This window comes from Anabrus simplex, chromosome 13 (assembly GCF_040414725.1).
Source record: "Anabrus simplex isolate iqAnaSimp1 chromosome 13, ASM4041472v1, whole genome shotgun sequence".
NCBI classification, from domain to species: Eukaryota; Metazoa; Arthropoda; class Insecta; order Orthoptera; family Tettigoniidae; genus Anabrus; species Anabrus simplex.
Window position 1 is genome coordinate 40,941,712 of NC_090277.1, and position 27,574 is coordinate 40,969,285.

Genomic DNA, 27,574 nt, shown 5'->3' on the forward strand with positions numbered 1-27,574 from the left:
ACACAATCCACTTGTCCTCAAGAACTATACATTTATCACTGATCTTGTCCGGCTCCATGGCTAAATGGTTAGCGTGCTGGCCTTTGGTCCAGAGGGCCCCGGGTTCGATTCCCGGCCGGCTCGGGGATTTTAACCTTCATTGGTTAATTCCAATGGCTCGGAGGCTGGGTGTGTGTGTGCCGTCTTCAGCATTAGAATTCATCACAGGTAGGGCCCAATTCTTATAGACGCGCAGGTCGTCTATGCGGCGTCAACACTGGAAAGACCTGCACTTATAATACTGATTAAATGAACACCACTGCACACGGCTGTCAGTATATTTCAAAGCTCAGCCAGCCGAGTCACTCGTGAAACGTAAACAAACGAGACGTTCTACCCGTCATAAATTGAGATAACGAGATAGAGACTTGAGGTATTATTTAAAAATAACTTCCATATTCGAAGAGCGTTTGCTTTGCTTTAACCACGCCATGATCCTTCTGCACATTTTCTTCGAAATTATATCCCCACGCACGAGTACGAACTCACGAACCACACAAACGAAATACACTTTCTCTCAAGAATTGTACATATGTCACTGATATGAATTTATCACTATTTTACATACTACTGACGAAATGAGCACTGCACTGCATGCGACTGTCTGGAAATGTTAAAAGCGCATGTTTGGGAGATCATTTCCGGTACTTCAGACAGACAGCCAGCCAGCCGAGTCACGCGCGAAACCAAAATTCAAGGAGATATTCTTCCTGTCACAAATTAATAACTAAGCAAGATAGGAACTTCGGGATTGTTTTAAAAATAACTTCCATATCTGAAGACCATTTGCCTCGCTTCGACCCCCCATGCAAATTCAATAGGAAAGACGCTGGCCAGCGACTGACTTTTTCGTGCCTACACATAAAATTCCCTGAACATGACTGAAAATAAACGCATATACTGCACTTTGTTATCATTTAAATTTAAAAATAAACTTATCTACATCGAGCTGAAATGTTTCTTTATCAGCAGTGAAAAAATTAGGAAAATAATGAACATAAAATAGGAGTTATAGCATGAAAAGTTCTATGCAATGAAGATTTGCCATTTGGCGAAACTTTCCATTATATTACCATTTTCACACTAAATTATTTTTTTAAATTTTTTTGTTAACGGCATGAAATGCGCCTTGAAATTCTGTACATAACATGATATTCACCCATCTTAACCGATAACATTATGATTCACGGATATTTGGCAAACCCGCTGCATTAGAGTAGGACAGCGCTACCCGCAATACATGGGAGAAGGAAAGAGACGGAATTATCCCATTACTGCTGTACTGCAATTTAAGGTTGGAACGCTCTATAGAAGAGTAATGGATTATGTTGTGGAGGGTAAGAGAAGGAGAGGGAGACCAACACGACGATGGTTAGACTCAGTTTCTAACGATTTGAAGATTAGCAGTGTACCGGGTGGTACACCTCCACGCCGCTAATTTAAATGCGCGCCAGTTAAAACTCCTCTGCTGGAGGAAGTCTGAACTTTATTGACGTTATTAATTTTCTACCTTCTCAGAAGATGTCACTACCTGTAAATTTTGGAGTTTTAGAACTGTGTCACTTTTGATGTGTTTTTGTTTCGCTTGAAGTAAGAAGTGTGAACTTTCTCTTCTAGAGGACACTACTGAAGATCTACAATAGTGCAACCTAGTGCGGAGTCAAAGAACTATTTTTTTGGAGAAAATTTAATTTCAAGAGTTTGTTCTTTGTTAAATTTCTTTCTGTCATTGTTTAAGTTGGCAATATTTACCCCTTTCTTCCCCTTGTTATGAATGTATCCAATCCCGAATTTCTTCTATTAATTTCTGACCAATCTGGTGTATCTTCCCCCAACTTGAATCTGTTGCGGGGTCCTACCCAATAAAGAGTTTGTGGGAGGGTGTTTTCTTTCCCCTAACGCCTAGAACCTTCCGCGAGAGGATATAAACTGCTGATTTTCGGGTCTCCGGGCCACTTCTGTTCCATCTTTCAGTGTGTTAAGTACATAGCAGGGGGCGGGAAGCGCCTCTTTCTTCTCCAGCCGTTCAACACAAGGTAATGGCCGATTAATAACTTCTTTCTTTGCTAGCTCAGCAGTTTAACTTTCGGGGCAGGTTCTAAGCGTTCAACCATGTAACCTTTTCCTAAAATGTAACTTCTCTTTTCATCTCTTCTCTTGTAAAACGACATATTGGGATAGAGAGTGCTTAACCCTCTCGAGCTCCCACTCACATCGTCCTGAGGTGAACTTATTTTTCTCAACCAATCCTTCCGTAATGTAATGTAAATTGCTATTAAGTCACCTCTGTAGTATGGGATTAGCCCTTGTATTAACGGCCTAGTGCCAAGTAGGTCTTAAGCAAAGTGTATTAGGAGTGCAAGTTCGCCTCCTCTCAAATTGTATTTTAGAGGTCATGTATTAATCTTCTTGTTATTTAACAGACCTCAGTAGGTTGGGTATTTTGCCCCTGTGTATATGTCCTTTGAGGACGGCTTAAAGGTGGAGTTCGGAGTGGCCTATGATAGGCTTGTATTTTAGGGGGAAGTTGCCCTTTTTGAAAATTGTGTTTCTGCCTCAAGGAGGCTTTTGGATGTAATTGGAAGCAGATGTTTCTGGCATGTTTGGGGGTTTTCGGCCCCTTTGTTGTATGGTGTTCATTGTAAGGTTGGGCTTATTGCTCAAGAATTATGTTTCTGACTTTTGAAGCCCCAAATGGGGTACCTATGTAAATGTATTTGTCAATCGCGTTTCGGCTACTAAGTACCTGTTCTATTTGTTGTTACCTAATTTTGAAAAGAAAATATAACCTTGTTAAATTGTAAAATTAATTTCACTTTAGTAGCTTGAGACCCGTTCACCACCCAGCACCTTCTTTCATGCATAACTACCACCAAAACACGGTAACAAGCAGTATAGAACTAAACGAGGCAACAGAACTAGTTACAAACAGAGGATCGTGGCGGCGTTTAGTTTATTCACAGAGGATTGCAGACTGAACGCTGAAAGGCATAAAGGTCTATAATGAAGATGTATGTGAAGATCGACAGCCTGTTTCCAGTCATTCGACCGGGTCAGGAATGGAATGAGTGAAGCCCCATCTAGCGGCGAGGATAGGAATTGTGCCAGCTGCCGAAGCCTGTCGCACTCCTCTGGGACAATGATTAATGAATGACAGATGAAATGTTAATGGAAAGTGTTGCTGGAATGAAAGATGACAGGGAAAACCGGAGTACCCGGAGAGAAACCTGTCCTGCCTCCGCTTTGTCCAGCACAAATCGCACATGGAGTGACTGGGATTTGAACCACGGTATCTAGCCGTGAGAGGCTGGCGCGCTGCCGCCTTAGCCACGGAGGCCAATGAAGATGTATGTCCCAGCTCACAATAGTCTCATTCGGCACCCCGAAGTGTCGTAAGCAGGTGACCAGTAGTTTAGGTAAGGTACCCCTTGCACCCACTAGACTCAACATAGAGAGACCCTGTTAGAAATGTAGTTCTTTCCAAGGCCTCCCTAGTCAAGAAGAAAGAAGAGTTAACTATGTAGTTTAGCCTTGATCTACTCAGTATATAGCCGTCCACGTTGTTAGAATTATTCGAGTATTTAGCAATTTCTGTCGCTTCACAAATGATTCTCGATAGTATAACATGTTTCTCTTCACAAATGGCAGAAGTTGCATCTAGTTACTATGGAGTGACAGTTGCCGCTAAATTATTTGCTATTGCTCTGAAGACGATCCTCGTTCCAGGTTCAGATCGCGTCAGTATAAAATAAATTCAACCTGTGAAAATAAAGTTCGGTGAATAGTCCTGTACTATCAACATAAATGAAGAATACACGACAGTGACCTTACTGTCCTTCGAAATAGTCTTCTCCCATAACTATGCACTGCTGAGATCGGCGATACATGTCCTGGAAACTTTGCAAGAAGGCTTAAGATGTATCTGTGTCAGTGCGACGTAAAGCAAATAGTAACCAAACAGAAACCCCACAGAAATTGACCTATAGGGTATTTATATGACATAGAAGGGTATATTAGTCTAAAAATGAGCATTTTGGTAATTTAGAGACAGAGTGTACTCTCTCTAGTCTCACATTACGCTAATAACCACTTTAAGGAATACTCCATCGTTTATTAACTGTCGCTTTCTAAGTGATGGAAATAACCTGAAGTTGTTTCAGACGATGCGAGGCAAACTACTTTGTACCTCATCCTAGATGCGAGTTGTGTCAATCCAGAGATTCATGCTTTGCATTTTCATGGTCTCTTTACTTAACCTGGCGTTAAGTTTCTTGAACTTACTACGCTGGCATAGCAGGGGGAGAGGTGATACTCCCACGTGGCGCGTCCCAGGTGGCGGATAGTGGGGTCCTAACCGGCTTGCCGGCGGAGTTGAGAGAAATAAAATACCTCTCGCGGACCAAACACACTACCCCCTGAGGGTGGGGGACGCACATGTAGAACACACCCGCGGTATCCCCTGCCTGTCGTAAGAGGCGACTAAAAGGGGCGACCAAGGGATGATTGAATTAGAACCATGAAACTACTTTTGATTAGTACCATCACGCGCGGAACACCATGGGTCGCTTTTACTTGCGAGTAGTACCACTTTGTTAGGTACTGAATAGTTTTGTGATTCGTAGCACTCAAGCGGGGTTCAGTGTGGTTTTCCAGTACCCGTGAGTCGTACCCATGTTGCTCTGGGCGTTGCCTGTGAGTTGTACCACTACATGAGCGGCACCGTGGGTCTGCGTTGCCAGTGCTTAGTACACCTGGACCGGGCGAGTTGGCCGTGCGCGTAGAGACGCGCGGCTGTGAGCTTGCATCCGGGAGATCGTGGGTTCGAGCCCCACTGTCGGCAGCCCTGAAGATGGTTTTCCGTGGTTTCCCATTTTCACACCAGGCAAATGCTGGGGCTGTACTTTAATTAAGCCCACGGCCGCTTCCTTCCCACTCCTAACCCTTCCCTGTCCCATCGTCGCCATAAGACCTATCTGTGTCGGTGCGATGTAAAGCAGCTAGCAAATAGTACACCTGGGTAAGGAACCTCATCGGTTTGCGTTGGCTATGAGTGGCGCCATTGTGTGAGAAACACCATAGGTCTGCGTTACCTTTACGACGTACAATACTTGTGAGTAGTACCTTAATGTTTGGAACACCGTGAGTTTACGCTACCTTTGATTAGTACAGCAGCTTGTGAAATATCATGGTTCTACTTTACTCGCGACATGTACCTTACTGAGGGGCCTTAGACCTGGTTTTTGGACCCCTTTAGACATCAAGCATAATCGATTCAGGACTGTGCTTTATAAGTGGTCCCTTGGTCAGTAATACTATTATTTATGACCGTTTCTCAGTTGGATCCACTGTTTTTTTTGTTTGTTTTTGTTTTTTTGGGTTCATGTCCATCCATTCATTTTTCATGACATTTTTATTTATTTTGGTCAGTGGATTTCTTGAACTTTTTGTTGTCATTTCATTTCGTACCATTAGGGGCCGATGACCTCGATGTTAGGCCCCTTTAAACAACAAGCATCATCATCATCATCATCTAAAGCAGCGTATAAACATTAAAGTGTTAAAGTCGTGGTGTCTTGCAAAACTTGAATTTACTATTAAGATAACTCGTTTTTCGTCTTGCTTCCGCTGTATAGTAACGCCCGCTTTCGTCACGTGCGAAACAGCCAGTGTCGGTGTCGTCTCCTGATTCAGGCGATGATTTTAATATTCAAATTGAAATGCACAGTGTTAGAAAGTTGTAGACATGTTCGCTTCACTGGTTCGTGGAGACCTGTGCTCTTCACAGGGGAAGTGGCGACACTTGGGATTGATGTTTCATCCTTGAGTCATCTACTCTCCCTTGCATCCTGTTATGCCGTCCGTTTGCGTGCCATATTTCCGTTCCTCTAAACCTGTTAGTGTACAGTTTTAATAAATATGTTAAGAGGGTTTAAATAAGATGTGTTTTTCTTTTTCGCTGATGTGAAAGGAGGAATTCAGCATCACGACAAGCGTGAAATGTGGATATTCCGAAGGTAATAACATCAGATATATTAGACATAAGGCATACACGGAAATCTAAAACGTATTGGATTTGGTCACCGTCTTGGGGTAAGAAACGGTTAGATCTGTTTATTACTTTACTTCAGCCGTGTGTCTGCAAAACCGGGTATCTCCAAATGGTTCACTCTTTTAGGAAACGAAACTCTTTCATTATATCATTATTATTTATTATTCGCTAATCGGGCAAATAGGCACCACGTACGTTTAATTGTACATTCTGACGTTTACTCAGTTTTCGGTTGTTCCAGTAGGTTTTCATTAGTTCGCTGTGTCGAGCACGGCGTTCATCCGAGCACTTTGCACCAATTATCCACTTCACATCCCGGAAAGCCCCAAAAGTCACATACTTATTGTTTTAGGGCCCGGATGTTTATGCAGTAATAGGTTAGAATGCAAACTTACTGAAGCGAGTAACAAGCAGAGTCTACCCGCACGACGGTAATGCTATGAGGTTTGCATAAACATTAGGGCTAGTCCGCCCGCTCTAACGTAATGTAGTGGGAGTAACATAAATTCTAGCGGTTCTAATGGGCCGCCTAAAGTTATTCATAAAAAATTAATTCATGAGATTTGTGAATTATTTATGTGAATGATAGATAAATAAAGAGAAGCAATGTAGTTGATTAGAACTATAATATAACAGATTACACTTTCACCCTATGTGGCCATAGCATTGATGGATTTTATAGAAATGTAATACGAAGAGATATTTCTATCGAAATGATAAATCCTAAGTCTGTCTTCTATTTCCCTTCACACACGTGATATTGAAATACAATTTTAAGATCGTTATTTTCCATGAATTTCGCTGCTTTTTTGCACTTGTCGCAAAATAAGTTAATTTCGCTTTGAACTGGTCTTGTCGCTTTAATTCGCTGTATTTCGCGAAAAGAAAATCGCCCATTTCTTAACCAGAATCATATGATTCGGTAAGATATTTCAAAATCGCTTATTTCTTGTTGCGTTCATCGTTAATGCGAAAAGATCATGCCTCTACATATGCCTTTCATTTTTTTCTCCGCGGGCTCCTTTCCTTCCTTCCTTCCTTCCTTCCTTCCTTCCTTCCTTCCTTCCTTCCTTCCTTCCTTCCTTCCTTCTTTCAGTTCACTTGGTTCTTGGTCTCCTTGGAACTTCATTCTCTCGCTGTTCTTCCCATCTCTTTACTTTTTTACGGAACAGATTTGTGCCTGTTATTTCTGATATATCTGCGCTTTCTCCAGGTCCTTTTTTGACTTCTTGGATCCATGGTAGACTTCAGTTTTCTGCTGTATGTCGCACACGGTCTTGGCTGATAAATTAGATGCTCTTTCTGTCCTTCCAAATTGTAGAAATCGTTGAGTGTGGTACATTCAATTCCTTCGCGATGATGACCTTCTAATGGCTATGTTATGTGTCTTTTCTTCAATATCAAACACTTCCTTTTTCCTTTGCTACATCTTCACAGCGATGACTATTTAACAGACAGGCTGATTTGAAATCTACAGTCTATTGAAAACAAATCCCCAAACGCGAAACAAACAAAAATCAACGCTGGACGTTATAGTCGATGCACTTTCCGAATGTGTGATAAAAATACGCCGTTTTTACGATATGTCGTAATAAGCGATGTCGTAATAAGCGATTTTTTTAAAATTCAGCGTTTAAATATGATTTAGACGAGACTGTTAGATTTCGCCGTTTTATTCAAATAGTCGCTAAGAGTGATGTCACGATAAACGGTTTCAGCTCTGTATTATACAGGGTGTCCCAAAAAACATCGACAACGCTTAGTATGTTGTGCGGGAAGGCAAATTGATCCATTTTCAATTAGAAACCCATATCCAGAAACGCACGGATTGGGCGCTGTAGCGCTTGGAAGTGTTAGATGGGTGTGCGTTCCACATGTCATCAATAAACCCAACATGTTTAGCACATCGGGCTCATTACAAACGGCGTTCGAACTGTGTACCTTCTACGTCATTGCAGAGTCTACATCTTCGGTGCTGAGCCTCACGCACATGATCCAATACGTGCGGTTGTCTTTGAAGTATTTCAGTCGCTCCGTGGCCCGAGAAATAAGATCCTCCGCTGACGTTGCAGGAGTGTCATACACCATACTCTTCATACTACCTACGTGGAATTGTCCGGCTTCTCTTAGTCGTCTCTCGATTCGATGGCTGCGAACATGGAATAATGTGAGGTACGTCTGTTTGGAAAACGTTCCGTATACAATCTTGCAGCAGCTCTACCATTGCAATCCGCTTTGCCGCATACATGCATCATGTCGGTCATTTTCGCAGCTGTGAACTGGTACATGTCACACTGCTGTTAACAAATTTACTGCACTGGCAAACAACAATACGCAAGTAATGTCGTAGGATGCACACCAAAGACTGTGTTGAGGAATGTAGCGCATGCGCAGGAATGTTATTAGGCTTAACTAGTCCATCCGCAGTACACGGATGGCTAAAGGGTTGCATATCTTCTGTATTAAGACACCAAAAAATTGCCACTACCGTTCTCGGACTTCGACGCTCTCCAGCGCCCAAACGGTGCATTTTCCGGACAGGGGCTCCTTCTTGAAAACCGATCACTCCACCATCCCGCACAACATACTAAGCCTTGCCGGTGCTTTTTGGGGACACCCTGTATTTGTGTTAATGCTCTGATTCTTTATGAACCCCGGACTGCCAGACTGCTGTCCTTATTTCGGAATTACAGTAACACCTCGTTTATCTGGACTAACTGGGAACAAAGGCAATCCGGACAGTCGAAAATCCGGATAATCCGCGTTATATGAGTATTAAGCAAAACAAGATTCTTAAATAAGCACACTTATAGTTTGTGGCGATAAAGAACTATGTTTTATAACAAAGTTATGTACATATTATTGTTTACAAGACATTAAGAAATAAAAGTGTCTTCATCACATAAAGTCACATAATTTCTTAACAAGGAATTGTTCCAGTGTCTTCTGTTTCAAACTGTATGCTCTGGTTTGGATTTTAACAGCTTCGCCATCAGCCGTCATAGGTGACCCAGGTGTCACACAGATGAGACGTAAAATGGGGGGAGTGAGGTAGTTTTCCGTTGCATTCCTCATTGAGCCAGAAGTTGCTATGACATATCAGTTTGCCAAGCCTACTGAAATGCATACACCAACCGACCCTATGAACAACGTTTTCACACCATTAAAACCAGGAATGGCTGCATAGGGAATGGTATTACCAGCATCGCTCATACCTCGGTCACTTTCATATTGTCAAAGCCAAGGATGAGACAGAGAGGTCAATGAAAGTAACAAATCTGTTTCATACTAAAAGGTGAATATTTGGTGTAAGCCTAGTCACAGTTGCGCTCTTACTATCATAGTTAAAAATTATTACGTAATGTGAATAACCCCCTGTGGGTGAGGGACGCTGACGTAAAATACACCAACGGTATCCCCTGCCTGTCGTAAGAGGCGACTAAAAGGGGCGACCAAGGGGGGGGGCGGTGATTGTATTAGAACCATGAAACTACTTGTGATTAGTACCACCACGCGGGGAACACCATGGGTTTCTTTTACTTGCGCGTAGTACTACTATGTGAAGTACCAAATAAGTTTGTGATTAGTAGCAACAGAGTGCGTTGCCGGCTTCTACAGTATCTGTGTTTAGTACCACTTTAGGAGCGACACCATGGTTCTGGCTTGCCTATGATTAATACCCACTATATGAGGAACACCACGGGATAGAGCGGGACCCTGTGGTGAACACCATAGGTTTGCGTAACTGGTGTCGTTATGTGCGAAACACCATAGGCCTGTATTCCATGTGTGAATTTCATTACCTGTGAGTAGTACCATACTGTGTGGAATGCCGCGAGTCTACGCTACTTTTGATTAGTATCGCAACATGACAAATACCATGGTTCTACTTTCCTAGCGATAAGTACCATTATGACGGGCCGATGACTTGGATTTTGGACCCCTTTAGACTAAAAGCATCATCCATTCAGTATTATGCTATAGACGCAGTCCCTTGCTGAGTAATACTATTGTTCCACGTCAGTTTCTGTGAACGTGATGCATTGTGGGTCGGATCCACTGATACTTTTAAATTCATATCCATCCATTCATTCTTCGTCCTCACGTTTTGAATTCTGGTCAGTGGGGATTTTGGACTTTTAATTTGTCATTCCATATCGTCTCATTTCCTGCCATTAGGGGCCGATGACCTAGATGTTGGGCTCCTTTAAACATCAAACATCATCATCATCGTAATGAGAATATTACAGTTTAAAATGTCTACAAATCTGATCAGGATAAACGAGTTCTGAACTGTCAGCGGAGAGATGGCGTGGAATGACATCAGTAGACGAATAAGTTTGAGTGGCGTCTTGAAAAGTAGGAAAGATCGCAGTATGAAGATAAAGTTGGAATTCAAGAGAACAAATTAGGGCAAATATTCATTTATAGGAAGGGGAGTTAGAGATTGGAATAACTTACCAAGGGAGATGTTCAATAAATTTCCAATTTCTTTGAAATCATTTAAGAAAAGTCTAGGAAATCAACAGATAGGGAATCTGCCACCTGGGCGACTGCCCTAAATGCAGATCAGGATTGATTGATTGATTGAGTGCACTGTTTTTCTGTCACATGGACTCCTGGTCCGTGACACTATTCATTTGGAAGTTTCAGAGGCATGAACATTATAGCAGTTGTTTGTTTGTCTGTCTGTCTGTCTGTCTGTCTGTCTGTCTGTCTGTCTGTCTGTCTGTCTGTCTGTTAGGTCATCAGCCCAGAGGCTGGTTGGATCCTCAAATAGCACCACCAAAGGCTATGCAGTTATAGGGTAACAGCAAAAATCAGTGGCAGAGCCCAAATGAGGCGTACTAGGCAAAATGAGGAGTGAGGTAGTTTGCCATTGCTTTCCTCACTGGGCCAGAATGTGCTACTGCAGCACGACTAACCCTATGAGGAACACCTTTCATAACACTCATACACTATTTGTGCTCCCGAATGTCATTCACCACCACCCGTACCCCAGCAACTTCCATATTGTCACAGCCATGGATGTTGACTGGGACTTCAGTGGAAGCTACACTTTGCTCTGGCCTGTGCCAAGAGATGGATACAAAAGTACTGCATCCATCAAGAAATGGCAACAGCTGGTAAGGAAATCGAGCCAACGGCACGTGGTGTTCCCAAGCGTTCACCCATCCAAGTACTGACCACGCCCAATGTTGCTTAACTGCGGTGATCGGACGAGAACCGGTGTGTTCAACGTGGTATGGCCGTACGGTATAGCAGTTATTGTGATTAAAGTACTGGCATTAACTATACTTTGGTATTGGAAGTAGAAATAAAATTATTATTGCTCTACCCTTCGCCGATCAACTCGAGAGCTTATGTAAAAGGAAAATGACTAACGTATTTCACTTGGACGTTTTTTTTTACAAAGCCTTCTGTTTCACTTATCTTCGTCTACGATTCATGTGGGAGGATGTTATATCCTTTGTTCCCTTTTTATGAGTTGTGCAGATTTGAGGTTTGAAACAGCAGTTTTTTTTTGGTAAATATTTCGACTATTTCTTGCGGGTGTATTTCTCTTTTCGAACTTCTTTCGAGTTTCTGTTTTTAATGTTGGTATGGTGGCAAATATTTGTTTTCTGCATCGTTTCCTCCTCTCTGATGCATTATTTACGTCTAGTGTAAAAATAGTTGGGAAGTTACCTTTTTCATGAATTTTGCTGTTATTTGAGAATGCTGTACTATTTGGACGCCGGTCGACCTTCAATTGGATTTTCACTATATGCCTGATCTATAATGAGGTATGTTAATCCAGAGAATACGGCCTATGAAATTTTGTAAAACATTGTAGATATCCCTTAGCTAGCGCTTGCTATATCCACATTTCTGCTTGGATTCTTTGATTCTGACCGTTGTTGTATCATTTTGCTTACTGTGCCTTATTTATCCCGTGATATACGGGTGGATGTTCTGTTGTTTTTGAGAATCTGAATTCATTTTTGAGAATCTGAATTCATTTGTATTTTAGAGTTCCGTTTATACCTTTCTGAGGTTAGTTTTTCTCCCTTTGGCTCTCCCCCAGTATTTGGTTTGAAAAACAGGCATCCTGGTCTTGGTGGGTATTAGCGACCTTTATATTCCTTGTACCATCCACTTGGACTACTTACGCTTCCACTGCACTCTGATGCCAGTTTCCTCCTTGCGGATGATAATATTGGTTACCTGTGTGTGCGTAATTCTGTTCTACCGCCACTATTCAAAAGCAAAGTCACCTCCGTACAGGCCATGAAGGCCCTTGGAGGAGTGGAAGGTAAAGGCTTCCACCATTGTTAACCTCGGCACTTGATGGGGCAGAGTGGTTAGCTCTACGCCCGGCCGCCTTTGCCCCCAGGAATTAACCTGGTACTCATTTTTGGTGTAGGCTGAGTGAACCTCAGGGCCATATGCACCTCCGGAAGTGGAAATCTCGTTTCTTAAATTTTTTACGATTTCCTGACGGGGATTCGAACCCACTCTATCGCCACTATTCACTGTGGCAAAATTACTATAAAAGGAGGAGTATACACGACCCCTGTTTCCTCATCTATTACCCTATTTTGTCGCACGAGCTTTTACTGTAATACAAAGAAAGTAACTCTGCTTCTTATCATCTGGCATGATCAGGAAGTAATTGTTTCTCGGTTGTATTATGTATTATGACCACGAAGCTTGTTAAAGAAATCGCATTTGTATGTTCGACATTTTCGTGTCTAACCGGATTATTGTCTGTAACCGCAGGCACACATTTGCATTCAATTGCTGTTCCGTATATGGGATAGTGTTTCTCTTTGTAGTGGGTAGGAGGATCGTATCCCCGTGAACTTGATGGAGATAGAGGTGTTTCCCCCCTACCACCTTCGACACGTATATTATTGTACGCATCCCCTCGGCGGCGATCACGACCTGGAAAGTGAAACTCAAGCTGGAGCGATCGTGATCTGGTAACATTGTTCTGCCGAGAGACAACTGACCTTTCCCAGAAGAAACATGTGAAAATTATGACTGGGGTCAGACAGAGAAACGAGAACACGATAGAATTGTCTTCGAAATTGATTAACCTATATTCGAAGTGCGTGAGCTCTCTAGATGGTGACCCAAAGGGTACTGTAATTGGACTGACTGGCACGTGGGAAGATATGACTAATTGATGTTTAGAAACCAGCGTATGACGCTTACTTCAATACTTGGATTGCAAACTACTAGTTCTTTTAGTTTATGAGTGAAACGTACGAGGGATTCCCATCAATTTTAGCATGGAAACTAATGAATTCGGTTCGTCGTAACCTGTTTGCGCTCAGAATTCAGGTTAGTACACGTGTTTCCGTGTCAGAGCTCCCAGTTTGACTTGACAGCTCTTTGCATTTGAACCAGTGCCGGCCTGTGAATTCCCAGGTGGGAGTGGAAGTGGGGGGCGGCCACAGTACTATCCCCACAACTCTTTCTTTGCTACTGACCACGACCGGTGCCACCGCATTCATTCAAGTCTTCCGCGCGAAATTAATTAATTCACTGTTGCCAACTCCCTCAAAACATGGGATGCAACCCACATTTGAATCACAATTCCTGGTCTTAACTGTTACATTTCAATATGATTAATTATTTACATTTTAAGAAGAAAAATATTAGGGCAAACAGGCTCATAAAATATTTTTTTGGTATGCAACCAAGGAGATTTAGCTGGGGGCATGCTCGTATAGGGGTTTGTGAGAACATCTCTACTGCTACACCGCTACGGACTCTGCTCACGTTAAAGCCTCTTCCTGCACCCTTCACCCCCCTGAAATCATGCACCAGCGCGCTCCCCTCTTAGATCTCAACCCTCTCACCCACAGTATGTTCTCGGACGGAACCTTGAGGGTCCGTGCCTTATCTTCAATCTGACAACATTTACCAGTGAACTGCGCGCTGAAAGTCAGTTGTCAAAGTTTGATATTGCCGAGCATTCTTTTTTATTGATGAGAATTTACAGTTTTACAGTGAAATGTAATTTTCTTAGCATTATTCGAGTCCAATATTTCACTTCAAATATCGAGAGAAACTATAAGAACCTTTTCGTTCTTTAGGGAAAACTCCGTCCGGTAGTCCTTGAGGGCCGGACGCGACTAATTTGAACACAGATGTTATATATCTTATTCATAAGTTAGAAGTAACAGGCATTAAAGTAGCAAGAATGATTGCTTGTACAAATAAGTGGGAACAATGGCAGTAGGGTACTCGGAATGAGGACATAGACTAATTTAGGAATGGACTCGAAGGATGAAGCTGTACGCATAAACCGGCTTCGGTGGTGTGGTCATGTGAGGCGAATGGAGGAGGATAGGTTACCTAGGAGAATAATGGACTCTGTTATGGAGGGTAAGAAAAGTAGAGGTAGACCAATACGACGATGGTTAGACTCGGGTTTCACCGGGCGAGTTGGCCGTGCGCGTAGAGGCGCGCGGCTGTGAGCTTGCATCCGGGAGATAGTAGGTTCGAATCCCACTATCGGCAACCCTGAAGATGGTTTTCCGTGGTTTCCCATTTTCACACCAGGCAAATGCTGGGGCTGTACCTTAATTAAGGCCACGGCCGCTTCCTTCCAACTCCTAGGCCTTTCCTATCCCATCGTCGCCATAAGACCTATCTGTGTCGGTGCGACGTAAAGCCCCTAGCAAAAAAAAAAGACTCGGGTTTCTAACGATTTAAACATAAGAGGTATAGAACTGAATGAGGCCACAACACTAGTTGCAAATCGAGGATTGTGGCGACGTTTAGTAAATTCACAGAGGATTGCAGACTGAACGATGAAAGGCATAACAGTCTATAATGATGATGTATATATATATATATATATATATATATATATATATATATATAATTTTTTTTACGTCGCACCGACACAGATAGGTCTTATGGCGACCATTGGGAAGAAAGCGGCCGTGGCCTGAATTAAGCTACATCCTCAGCATTTGCCTGGTATAAACATGGGAAACCATCTACAGAGCTGCCGACAGTGGGGTTCGAACCCACTATCTTCTGAATACGAGCTAACATCTGCGCGGCTCTAAATGCACGAGAAACTCGCTTGGTTAACACCGACTTAAATGTAGACTAACGAACAAGTGGCTGTGTCGTTTGGATCACGAACCCCACTGTCGGTAGCCCTGTAGATGGTTTTCCGTGGTTTCTCATTTTCACACCAATCAAATGCTGGGGCTGCACCTCAATTAGGGCCACATTCGCTTCTTTCCCACTCGAAGTCCTTTACTATCCCATCGTCGGCATAAGACCTCTCTCTAACGGTGCCACGTAAAGCAGCTGTAACAAATTTAAAAAATCAAATATATATACATGCTCGATTTTTTTACGTTACCTCGACGCGGATGGCTGTTATTGTCCACACTCTATGTATCCCATAATTTTTGCATTGCCTGTGATCTTAATTCATTTTATTATTGTTACTCCTTATCTGTTTTACACGTCTTACCTCATAAACCGTAATTGATTACCATGATATTTTAAATTAATGGTGTAAAAGTCTAAACATTATATGTGGTTAAGTGTAAGAGATGGCCAAGAGCCCTAACTTTGCCACTCTTTAAATAAATAAATAAATAAATAAATAAATAAATAAATAAGTTAAATAAATATCCACTGTTCTAGCCCTTCAGGTAAAAAGCTCAGTGTTGAAAACACCCTAAGGATATGAGCTACGAATTTTAGTTATATAAAAATAAAATAATTACTGTATAATAAAGTATATAACAGACAGGAATACAGAAAAATCATCAACAAAATTAAGGGATTCCAAGATCAAAGTAGCAAAAAACGGACCGGCAACAACTGGTCACGAGAACGTAAAGAAGCCCACTCCGAAAGGATGAAGAAGTACTGGGCCGATCGAAAGAGGAAGAACCGTAAATGAATTATGCTTAACGTGGTCCATAGTAGACCCATTCGAAAACAAGAAGAAAGTAAGGGGATAATTATATTGTTTATTTATTCCTAAAAATTACAATGCTCTTCTTAATCATCGTTATCCGGTCGGTTAGATTAGTAGTGTGGCTTTTTCTACGTTACGAGCACTAATGTGAGTCATAGAGTTTCACTTAAGACCTTACGATTACATTCGGTGTGGACATTTTTCAGAAAATCTTAAGATGCCTGAGGGTATCGAACCAAGGAACCCATTACAGAAAATATGATGTATATAAGCATACAAGCTATTTTAGGCTCTTAAACTGCATTTAGGCCGCAAGTGATTTTCGAACATTTGTTTTCTTAGTTTGACAAAGCTATCTAAGACTCACAATTTGAAAAATTTCCATGCCCATTAGCCCTTCAACGTTCGGCACATTTGAATCGCCACATACTAAAAGGGCCTCAGGCCAAGCAACCCAGTTTTGATAAAAACGAAAAAGAACTGTCTCTCGGCGACCTTTTAGCGTACGTTAGGAATTTCCCTAGCTAATATTAGCTAACCCGCGCGTGTGACTCAATCCCTTTTAGCATAGATAGTTGAAGCTATTCTATAACATGCGATTTTCATGCTTAAACCACTTTGCCATTTTTTGTGTGACTGAGGCCCTTTTAACATGTGCCGATTCAATTGAGGAAATTGCTTAATTTTACGTTTTTCATAGTTGTCTGCTAAGAAATGTTATCAACATAAATAAATAAATAAATAAATAAATAAATAAATAAATAAATAAATAAATAAATAAAAAGCTTATACAACAGCATGAATCGTACCGACTAGTTAACTCAGTATTGCATGAAGGTTTGATGTCACTTCTACCTCCACAGGGAACGGAAGAAGTGAACCATTCTCTCAACTTCCGGCAAGAGAAGCCTCGCGGAATTTGATGTAATTGCGCGCAGTGCGACGGTTTTATCTCGCTGGGTGGTCGCTCCGCCAGTCCTTCGATCTCCTGCCGTGGTAGGTGATCTTCGTTCTCACAACCTTCCTTCCCGAACCACCGTCACAGTCTAATAAATATTTTCTGGGGCGGTTTTATTTTGTCCGCTCGGTATAATGGTACAATTGCCTCGAACTGATTTTTAATGTGTTGGACAGCAGACGTAACGTCTCAGATAAATGGTTCAAGGAAGTAAGGAAGGACCTCAAGAACATGGGACTGAATCAGGAAGACATCTCTAACCGATAAAAATAGCAACTTCAAGGGCGGCCACGATGAGGAACAGCAGAACATCGGCTGGACAGGAGAGAGAAGACAGACAGCGAGAGAAAAAATGCAATGTTTTTGGGCTGCAAAAAAGGATTCCAGAAATGTCTTACACTTATTTGACGTGGTCTCGAATGGCCCTAATTGAAAATAAAATCTGGTGAGGTCAAACCTGATTTGAAACGGGCAGAAATTTTACCTGCAGATACCCAAAGCAGTGTAATCTTCAGATACAAAATTGACAGATGACATCTTGACCAAGACGAAAGGCCAAAGAAAAAGACTGGAACAACCTGGTCTGAAGACAGAGAGGAAGCCCACAATCAAAGAATGAATGAAAATTGGGCACAAAGGAAGACAAATGCACGCCTCTATGCACTTTGCATAGTCCTAACGGACTTATTCGCATATAATAATAATAATAATAATAATAATAATAATAATAATAATAATAATAATAATAATAATAATAATGTTTTGGTTTGTCTTGCTCTTGGCTGAACTTTCAGCGCATTGGCCTTCCATTCAGACGGCCACAGGTTCGATTCTTGGCCGGGCAGGAATTATAACTGCATTTGGTTAATTCTAGCTCGGGGACTGTTTGTTACAATTTATCTCAGTAAACGTCTGCTTACAACATATGACACTTTCAACCACCACAAAGGGACGTAATATTGATGCATCCCCTCCCACATAGGGTTGGCGTCAGGGAAGGGCATCCGATTTTAAAACTGGGCTTAATTATTGCCGACCCCTTCCCCAATTGATTGGAAAATTGCCAGAAATAGAGAATATAATTTTTGTTCGTGTTTTAGATCCTTTTGATTTATTTTCTGGACTTTCTAACTAGTGATCATACCGATTGTTCTCAGTATTTTCACAAAGCTTTGTCATTCGTTTCAAACGAACTGCTAATTCCTTTTGAATAATTCATTTTCATTGTTCGCACATTTTGGTCATTACCTGGAGGTGTGCGCTTTCTTCGAAGACAGATGCCTTATCTAATAATGCTGAAAAACAGCTGTCTAGTCTAACAGAAGGCTCACAAATAGCCTTTCAGTTGATCATGCTGTACGGAGGGTACTAGCACAATCGTGCATTCAAGTCTCCCAGTATGGAGTTAGGAGCCATTGAGTCTCTGACCTTTCCCAGACCAAACACACACCTCTTGTGAATATGATTAATTCATCCATAAGCCCTAGTTCACACACATCACGTAGATACTTAGGAATCGTGATTATGAACTTCATTTCGCTCTCTTGATAATAGCAACATTAACTTTCACCAGACAAGATAGTATCATCTGGCGTCACAGAACTAAACTCTCCTCTGTAACTACGATAATTGAAATGTTTGTATATGTACCAGTGGGCTTCTGGCGTGGAAAACGAGCCTCCATATCTACGGAGTCATTATCTTGTGTTTCCTGAAATCACTTGTATGCTTGTATTTGAATACTGGCTCTAACGAGATCCTCACGATTTAGTCTACAGCTGTTAAGTATTGAGTACATCCTGTTTCAGACTTATTTTCTTGCAGAGAAACTCTTCTTCCTCTAACGAAATTCACAGTATGAATCCGTACAATTGCCCTATTTTATAGATGTTCGTACTTTTCTTCTTCGTCTCTCTTTTATCCATTTCTTCTCCTCTTCATCCTTTTTTCTATTTTTTTTCTCTTCACCCTCCTCCTTTTTTCTACACCTGCTCCCCTTCCTTCTTACTTTTCCTTCTCTGTATCTTGTTTTTCTCATCTTTCTTCTTCCCTTCGTCGTTCTCTTCCTTTGTCTTCCTCCTTTTCTCTTAGGTGTCTGCATTTCTTTACCATTAATAATTCCATAAATTTTCGGTATTTACCTGGTTTATTCTGTATCTCCTCATATATTTGTAAACTTACGTCATTCAGGGACATAGTGCGTTCGAAGACCACCCTTAGCATCGCTGATGATGGTTTACCTTATTAACAGCAGGTAAATGCCGAGGAGCTATACGTTTATCAGATTCACGTCCACTGCAATTCTAGTTGTAGCTTTTCCTCGTCCCAGAGTCACCTAAAAACCTATTTTCGGTGTAAGGTGTTATACTACTGCCGGGCTGAGTGGCTCAGACGGTTGAGGCGCTGGCCTTCTGACCCCAACTTGGCAGGTTCGATCCTGGCTCAGTCCGGTGGTATTTGAAGTTGCTCAAATACGTCGTCCTCGTGCCGGTAGATTTACTGGCACGTAAAATAACCCCTGCGTGACTAAATTCCGGCATCTCAGCGTCTCCAAAAACCGTAAAAGTAGTTAGTGGGACGTGAAGCCAGTAACATTATTGCCGTGTTATACTGCTTTGGACCGGACTGATTAGCGCATGCTGTAGAGCGCTGGCCTCCTGAGGTCATATTGGTGGGTTCGATCCCGGCTTAGTCTGATAGATTTACTGTCAGGTAATGGAACTAAATTCCAACACCTCGATGTCTTCGAAAACCCATACAGTAGTTCATGAGACGTAAAACCAATATCTTTAATTAATTAAACAGCTTGGGATGAAATGTTCCGTATGGTAGTGGATTTGACTGAGATTGATGACAAGCGAGAGTATTTTGTTGGGCCATCTATGTATCGTTGCTTTGCGGCAAGTTAAAAAATTAACCACATTCCCCTTTGCGAAAATCAAATGATCATAAATATAATACGTCTCTCGGTCATGGTTATCCATCAACGGCTGCTAATTTCAGATGGCAACTAAACAATAAGACATAGCCAGTACGGTTGCTAGGTAACAATGTCTGGCGGTCCATCCATACCTTACATCTCAGCCTGCATGGTAGTTAGGGTTACACTTCCGTCACGCTAAATTCCGTAACGCAAATTTTCAGGTGACCCCCCCCCCCTTTCCCCAAGCCTTAAGACAAATTTATGTCAAAATGCCTTCGAAATTCATTTCCGATGCCCCCGTATCTCTTACAACTTTCGCCAGCTTATCCCAGGTATTTCTGGTGTCACTGAAGCTGTTCTTTTCAAATTAGATTTTGGGCGTCGGGGTGTATTTTTTTTTTTTCCAAGTGAAAGATCCACGGGTATTGGTACGTAGCTCTTCGGGTGGAACGCCAATAACTGCGCCAATACAGTGATACACTCCACGAAGGACATAATTATAATTTCGTGTGGCTATTTCTAGCCGAGTGCAGCCCTTGTAAGGCAGATCCTCCGATGAGGGTGGGCAGCATCTGCCATGTGTAGGTAACTGCGTGTTATTGTGGTGGAGGATAGTATTATGTGTGGTATGTGAGCTGCAGGGATGTTGGGGACAGCACAAACACCGAGCCCCCGGGCCGTTGTAATTAACTAATGAAGGTTAAAATCTCCGACCCGGCCGGGAATCGAACCCGGGAACCTCTGAACCGAAGGCCAGTACGCTGACCATTCAGTCAACGAGTCGGACACGATAACTCGAATTTTCTATATCTCGAAAGAATTTTCATTTCCCGATGTAATCCTGTGTAGCCTATTTCATGTGCCATATATTTTCGATAACTCGAAGTTCTAATTATCGAATTCTTCGATATCTCGAATGACATTTCAAGCTCAGGTGTGAATTTTTTTCTGTAACTTGAAGTACTCGATTATCCCCAGATGAAATAAGTTCTTGTAGGTGAAACTTGAACTTAAATGGTCTTTTTATACAAAATTAAACACACTCTAAATTTTAGTCGGAGTGTATTGTTTCACTAGGCGTACGAACTAAATCCCAGCGAGCGGTTTACAGTACGAGAAGACATACCTTAGTTGGTGAGTACGTACAGTGTCAATCTGGTAGAGGGCACTCGGTTACAGAGTAAACAACGCAGGAAAATTACAGACCTTTTTCAAATATGCAATTATAAGTACTGTATTCCAATATGACCATGTTGCTTCTTATGGCAAAATCAAACTTTTAATACGATATCGAATAATATTAACATTTAGATGGCCGGGCTGAGTGGCTCAGACGGTTGAGGCGCTGGCCTTCTGACCCCAACTTGGCAGGTTCGATCCTGGCTCAGTCCGGTGGTATTTGAAGGTGCTCAAATTCGTCAGCCTCGTGTCGGTAGATTTACTAAATTCCGGCACATCGGCGTTTCCGAAAACCGTCAAAGAAGTTAGTGGGACGTAAAACAAATAACATTATTATTATTATTAAAAATGTAGATGTTAAAAAAAAGTAACAGTTTAAAAAATTAGGGAAATCAAAGAGAAATTTGGAAAGGGAATCACAGCCCAAGGAGAGGAAATCAAAACCTTGAGATTTGCCGCTGATATTGTTATTTTATCTGAGACTGCAGAAGATCTCGAGAAGTTGTTGAATGGTATGGACGAAGTCTTGGGTAAGGAGTACAAGATGAAAATAAATAAGTCCAAAACAAAAGTAATGGAGTGCAGTCGAACGAAGGCAGGTGATGTAGGAAATATTAGATTACTTGGGTAGTAAAATAACTAACGATGGCAGAAGTAAGGAGGACATAAAATGCAGACTAGCACAAGCAAGGAAGAGCTTTCTTAAGAAAAGAAATTTGCTCACTTCAAACATTGAAATCGGAATTAGAAAGATGTTTTTGAAGACTTTCGTGTGGAGCGTGGCATTGTATGGAAGTGAAACATGGACGAAAACTAGCTCAGAAAGAAAGAGAATAGAAGCTTTTGAAATGTGGTGTTACAGAAGAATGCTGAAGGTGAGATGAATAGATCGAATCACGAATGAAGAGACACTGAATCTAATTGGTGAGAGGAGATCGATTTGGCTAAATTTGACGAGAAGAAGAGATAGAATGATAGGACACATCTTAAGACACCCAGGACTTGTTCAGTTGGTTTTGGAAGGAAGTGTAGGTGGTAAAAACGGTAGGGGTAGACCAAGGTATGAATATGACAAGCAGATTAGATCAGATGTAGGATGCAATAGTTACATAGAAATGAAAAGGTTAGCACAGGATAGGGTGGCATGGAAGCTGCATCAAACCAGTCTATGGACTGATGACTCAAACATATATACGGTTATTATATATAGATAGATAGGTAGGTTTTTTCTTTTACTATCCATTAACCTCCTTTTAGAAGCGTAGGTTTCTCGGCAGTTTGGTAGCATTTCTTCCGGTTCCTTATGTCTCGGCTTTAGCCCTTTGGTGATGTCGTGGGTGGGAGGTCAGGCACTTGGAGGAAGTAACTCTTAACTGTATTTGGAATGTGTTGGTGATGCGACAGACATACCGTATACTAATTGTTGGTCTGGCACATCCGAGCCATTTCAGTCGCTACCACGTTCTAAACAAACTCATTGTGTATTTCAAACCGCGTCCCGCCCTCGCTTCTGTTAGCCCATCCCATCCTCTCCTCTGTTCTCCCGTCATCATCTTTCAGATCACGTGCCATGCCCAACAGTCCATTGTACCAGCAGATATAATAGCCCCTATTACAGTTGCTAACAGGACAGGTATTTCTTTCGCACGCGTTTTTATGTTCTTAATGGCAGCATTTTGCAATAATAAGAATTGCTGAATTTCGGAATTAGGTTCTCTCTTCTTGTATCTAGAATTGCTGAATCGAATCCTTACATAGTCGGTTGCCTACTAATAGCGATTGTGTACGAGATATACTGTGCGTGTTGGAAGATTTAAATAACTTCTGTTTTCCAGGACAATTCTGCCATTTATGGGGAGTCCGGATTTTTAAGCTTGAGTTTTAGAATGTAAACTTACTGGAGCGCGTAGCAAGTGTTGTCTAGTCCGCGTTACGGGCATGTAGGAAGAGCTGCATAAATTGTAGGGGTTTTAATGGGCTGTACGCCTTATATATATATGCCAATCCTGTTGCACATCCTTAGAGTGGGTTAGACTATAGCTTACTTACTCTTCACTAAAGAAGATTGAATTGTAGCCTCTTACAACCTAAAATTCCAGTTTCTGTTTATCCTACTTGAAATGGTTGCCTCAGGCTTAATTTTATTTTACCTCGGATTAAGTATAAGTCGAAAGGAACTTTAGTTCAAGTTTTGTCTGTCTTCTTGTTCCAATATCATGGGAAGACTTCTTAACAGGATTTCTTGGCACTTAGTATTTAAATCCAGGCATAGCTGGATTGTGTAGTAGGCTGAATATTATTTGATTAGTATATTGTGGAGTTTTAAAAGTAAGCGTTACATTGTTGTCAACAATCCACAAACGCGTAACAAACAAAAGTCAACATTGGACGTTATAGTCAATATTTCTCTGAAAATGTGATTAAAATACGCAGTTTTATACACAGTTGAAATAAATAAGGAGGAACATGTTTTGTAACGTCTGGTATGTGAACGTTAATTTGGTAGATGGGGTTCCAATGGTCGTACAGCATACCTTGAGACCTTACCTACTCAAGGTATGTCAAATCGAACTTATACTCCTTCTGTAGGCGCAGCCATGCATTAAACTGTCAGGTGACCCCCTCAAAACAAAGTGAATAGCGGTGCGTCTGTGTGTCGTTGTGCGGTACACAGATTACTGCGGTCATTTGAGCACGTTGTACGTAAACCAGCTCATCCCATGAGACATCTTAACGAGGTTCAGGTCGCAAAGGCCGTCACTTTGATCCAGGAAGGATTGACTTTTCGTCGTGTTGCTGTGGATCTCATTGTCTCTCCGTCAGTTATTCAACGCTTGTGGAATCGCTACAGTGAGACTGGCCAGTTCACAAGGAGGGCTGGACAAGGTCGTGGACGCATGACAGCCCCACAGGATGACCGATATCTGACCATCTGTGCATTGCGGCGTAGTTCAGCAACTGCCAGAGAACTGCAACAAGATCTCAGGAGGGTCACTGGAGTCACGATTTCTGACCAGACAGTAAGGAACAAGTTAAGAGAAGTGTCCTTACGACCCAGACGTCCTGTTCGAGTACCCCGTTTAACGCAGAAACATCGCGCAGCTCGCCTTCTGTTTGCCCGTACCCACGTCAACTCGCAACTTCGTCATTGGAGACCTGTGTTGTTCAAAGACGAGTCAAGATTTCCCCTGGCACAGCGTGATGGACGTCAGCGTGTGTGGAGACGCCGTGATGAGCAGCACATGCCAATGTTGTCCAGGAAGGCGACGTTCGAAAACATGTTCCCCTAATTTTTTTGAACTGTGTAACTTCAAAGTGGGGTGGCATGAGTTGATGGCCGTACGGATCTTATCGTCGTCCGTGGTAATATTACCGCTGCGGGGTACATCGAGATGATACTGCTACAGCATGTGTTGGTTGCTGAATACGGTGTTGGCCCTGAATTCGTACTCATGCACGACAGTGCGAAGGCTCATGTAGCGCACATCACCAGAGTTGTCTTGCGAGAACTGGACATTCAAGAGATGGAATGGCCAGCAGTGAGTCCCGACCTTAATCTCATCGAACATGTGTGGGATAGGCTTGGCAGAAGTGTTCGTGGGCGTCCTGTTCCACCACAGACTCCCCAAGACCTCGAACAGGCTCTCATTGAGGAATGGGACCTGATACCGCAACGTGACCTCCGTCGACGTATACGGAGCATGCCCCGTAAGTGGCAAGCTGTGATAAATGATCGAGGAGGACATACACCTTACGGAAACTCTTCAACTGTGATAACAATCCACCCTGGAGGACTGTTATCACTTTGTTTTCGTCCCTATTTGGATATTACCGTTTCTGTTCTGAAAAAGAACGCGAATCCGTCGACGTTCTTTTGTATATTTCAACGGTAAAGAACAAAATTTTAGTAGGTAATATACCTGGGTGTGGGGTATTGTTTTGTGGAGCATGGCTTACGTTCGAAAACATGTTCCCCTAATTTTTTTGAACTGTGTAACTTCAAAGTTAGATCTTCGTGGTAGAATTGTTCTCACGTCAATTTATAGACTAGTCGGGATGGTCTTGTTCTCGCGCCCATAAGCGCTCTTTTCAAATATGTAGCCTTTATTTTCTCCACTGTGGTTAGATCTGTCGGGGAAACCTCCCAGATCAGTTCTATACCGCCCGTTAGGATTGAGGTGATTTTGCGTGAACGGGCATTGCGGATATTTTATTTATTTATTTATTTATTTATTTATTTATTTATTTATTTATTTTTAGTTAGTTATTAGATTCGCGAAAATGATCCAAGTCTGCCACATGGACAGAGCATAACATATACTAATAATATGGTCAGTCAATTGCAGATAAAAGATAGGAAAATAGTACATGAGATTAAGAACAATAAGACATTGATTACGTAGTATATAAGTGATGTCTAGCATTTTCCAGGTGTTTACAAGATCGTTCCCCGAGCACCCACCATCAATCGAATCACCTCAGTATGATCAAGGTTGTATTTGTTTCCTTGGGTTCGTAGATGACCTTCTTATTGTCAACCACCTGTGGCTGGGCTAGTCTCAGTTCAAACCTCACAGCTGAATCTAGTATTTAGCCTGTTCATAATGGAATATATTCCTCTAATGACATCTTTTGGCCCCTTCTTTTTATGGGTTTATATGAGAGTTACGTCTCAATCTCTCTTTCCTCTAAGGTCTCTTTGTTTTTTCTTACTGCGTGATATGATGTGCATTGTTTTCTTTAAATTGGTGATGATGTTATTTTCCTCTGGTCATGAGTATAGTGTGTTTAAGGCTTCTTGCAGTTCGTAGGTTACCTGTTTAGTGAGCCTAGGGCCACGTTGTCAGCGTATATAAGGACACTGAATTCGTTGACTTTCGAATATTTGTGATATCGGCAATTGCGATACTGAACATAAAAGACTCATTGAGTCTCCTTGTAAGACTTGTGAGCAATGTTAATCCGTGAAAACAGGAAATGCGGCGTTTCTTCGTTAATCTTAGCCGTATCAAAAACTGAACATAATAAAGGTGGTGCAAAATACAATTTCCTGCTAATTATGATTCTACCGTACGAGGAATAATAACGGAGAAATCGCGATTATTACATTTGTCACAAATGTTCAATTATCTCCACAAATATAAGGTCTGTTTAATACATGTACGTAACAGAATTTGCAGAAATTACAGTTCCTAATATTATATGTCCCATACATTTTTACCCTACGAGCTATGAAAACGGAGATATACTTGGACTTTTGTTGCTAGTTAACCTACCTTACATCACTGCCTGCACGGTTGCTAGGTAACCTACCATACATCACTGTCTGCACGGTTGCTAGGTAATCTACCTTACATTACTGCCTGCACGGTTGGTAGGTAATCTACCTTACATTACTGCCTGCACGGTTGCTAGGTAACCTACCTTGCATCACTGCCTGCACGGTTGCTATGGTTACACTTCAGTCACACATTTTGTCGCGTTAAGTTATACACATTTTCGGATGGCCCCCAGCCATAAGACATGTTTGTGTCAAAAAATCCATGCATTATAGACACTTAGGTCTTTCAGTGATCGATCTTCAATCCTCTCTGTCTGTTTGCTGGTGAAACAACATCTCTCTGGTAGCTCATTTTGAAACACATATACGGAGGACAATTAATAATAATTTATTAAACATATTTACATCAAACACTTCAGACATACAACAGTGCGCCGCGACCATTGCTAACTGACTGCCTGAAACATAACAGCTCAAGTCCCGTTTACCCTCGACCCTTGGTTCCGAGACAAGTCCAACAGTATCCATTTAAAGCAGAGACAGCAAGAAAGGCAGTGCCTCAGCTTAGAAAGAAAACAAGCTAAAACTGGAGGGTCGCATTGTGCTGTGCCTTTTCACACTCTCGCTCCCCTGCCGATAGCCGGGGTGTGGTTCCGTCCGGCTGGCCAGTAGTGTCCCAACACTCTCAGTATTTACTATGCACCCCCACACTCCCCTATTTGCAGCTGTTCGCCAGGTCTGTTTACATACACACCTCGAACATATAAATAATCACAAACTGAGTCCAGTGAACATCGACGTGGTCTCCCTCTGCTTGTCTTACCCTCCATGGTCGAGTCCAGTGTGCTCCTAGGCAAGTTGTCTTTCTCCATTCGCATCCCATGACCCCGCCACCAATGCTGGTTTATACGCAGAACTGCTTCATCCACCGAATTTATTCCTACTTACTCTGCATCTCCTCATCACGAGTATCGTCCTGTCATAGTTTCCACATAGTTACCAGTTACCTTCATGTCTCTCATCTCCCTGTTATTCTTATTATTATTATTATTATTTCTATTTCGGCCTACTTTGGGTCGCGACAAACAACTGGTTTACTGGTTCGTCTCTTCTTCCCCTACCAGATTTTATTCATCCTTCCACTGTGGTTCCTCGTTTTTCCTTCTAACTGCGTGGTCTTGGCCGTTGTATGTTGTTCC

The 27,574-nt window shown here is 42.0% G+C and overlaps 1 protein-coding gene and 1 pseudogene across 1 annotated transcript in view; one reads left to right on the forward strand and one right to left on the reverse strand.

The window, feature by feature from the left end:
* Positions 1-27,574, forward strand: part of klar (klarsicht) — a 1,195,270-nt gene that overhangs the window by 282,826 nt on the left and 884,870 nt on the right. The window lies entirely within an intron of this gene.
* Positions 11,227-11,345, reverse strand: LOC136885146 (5S ribosomal RNA; annotated as a pseudogene).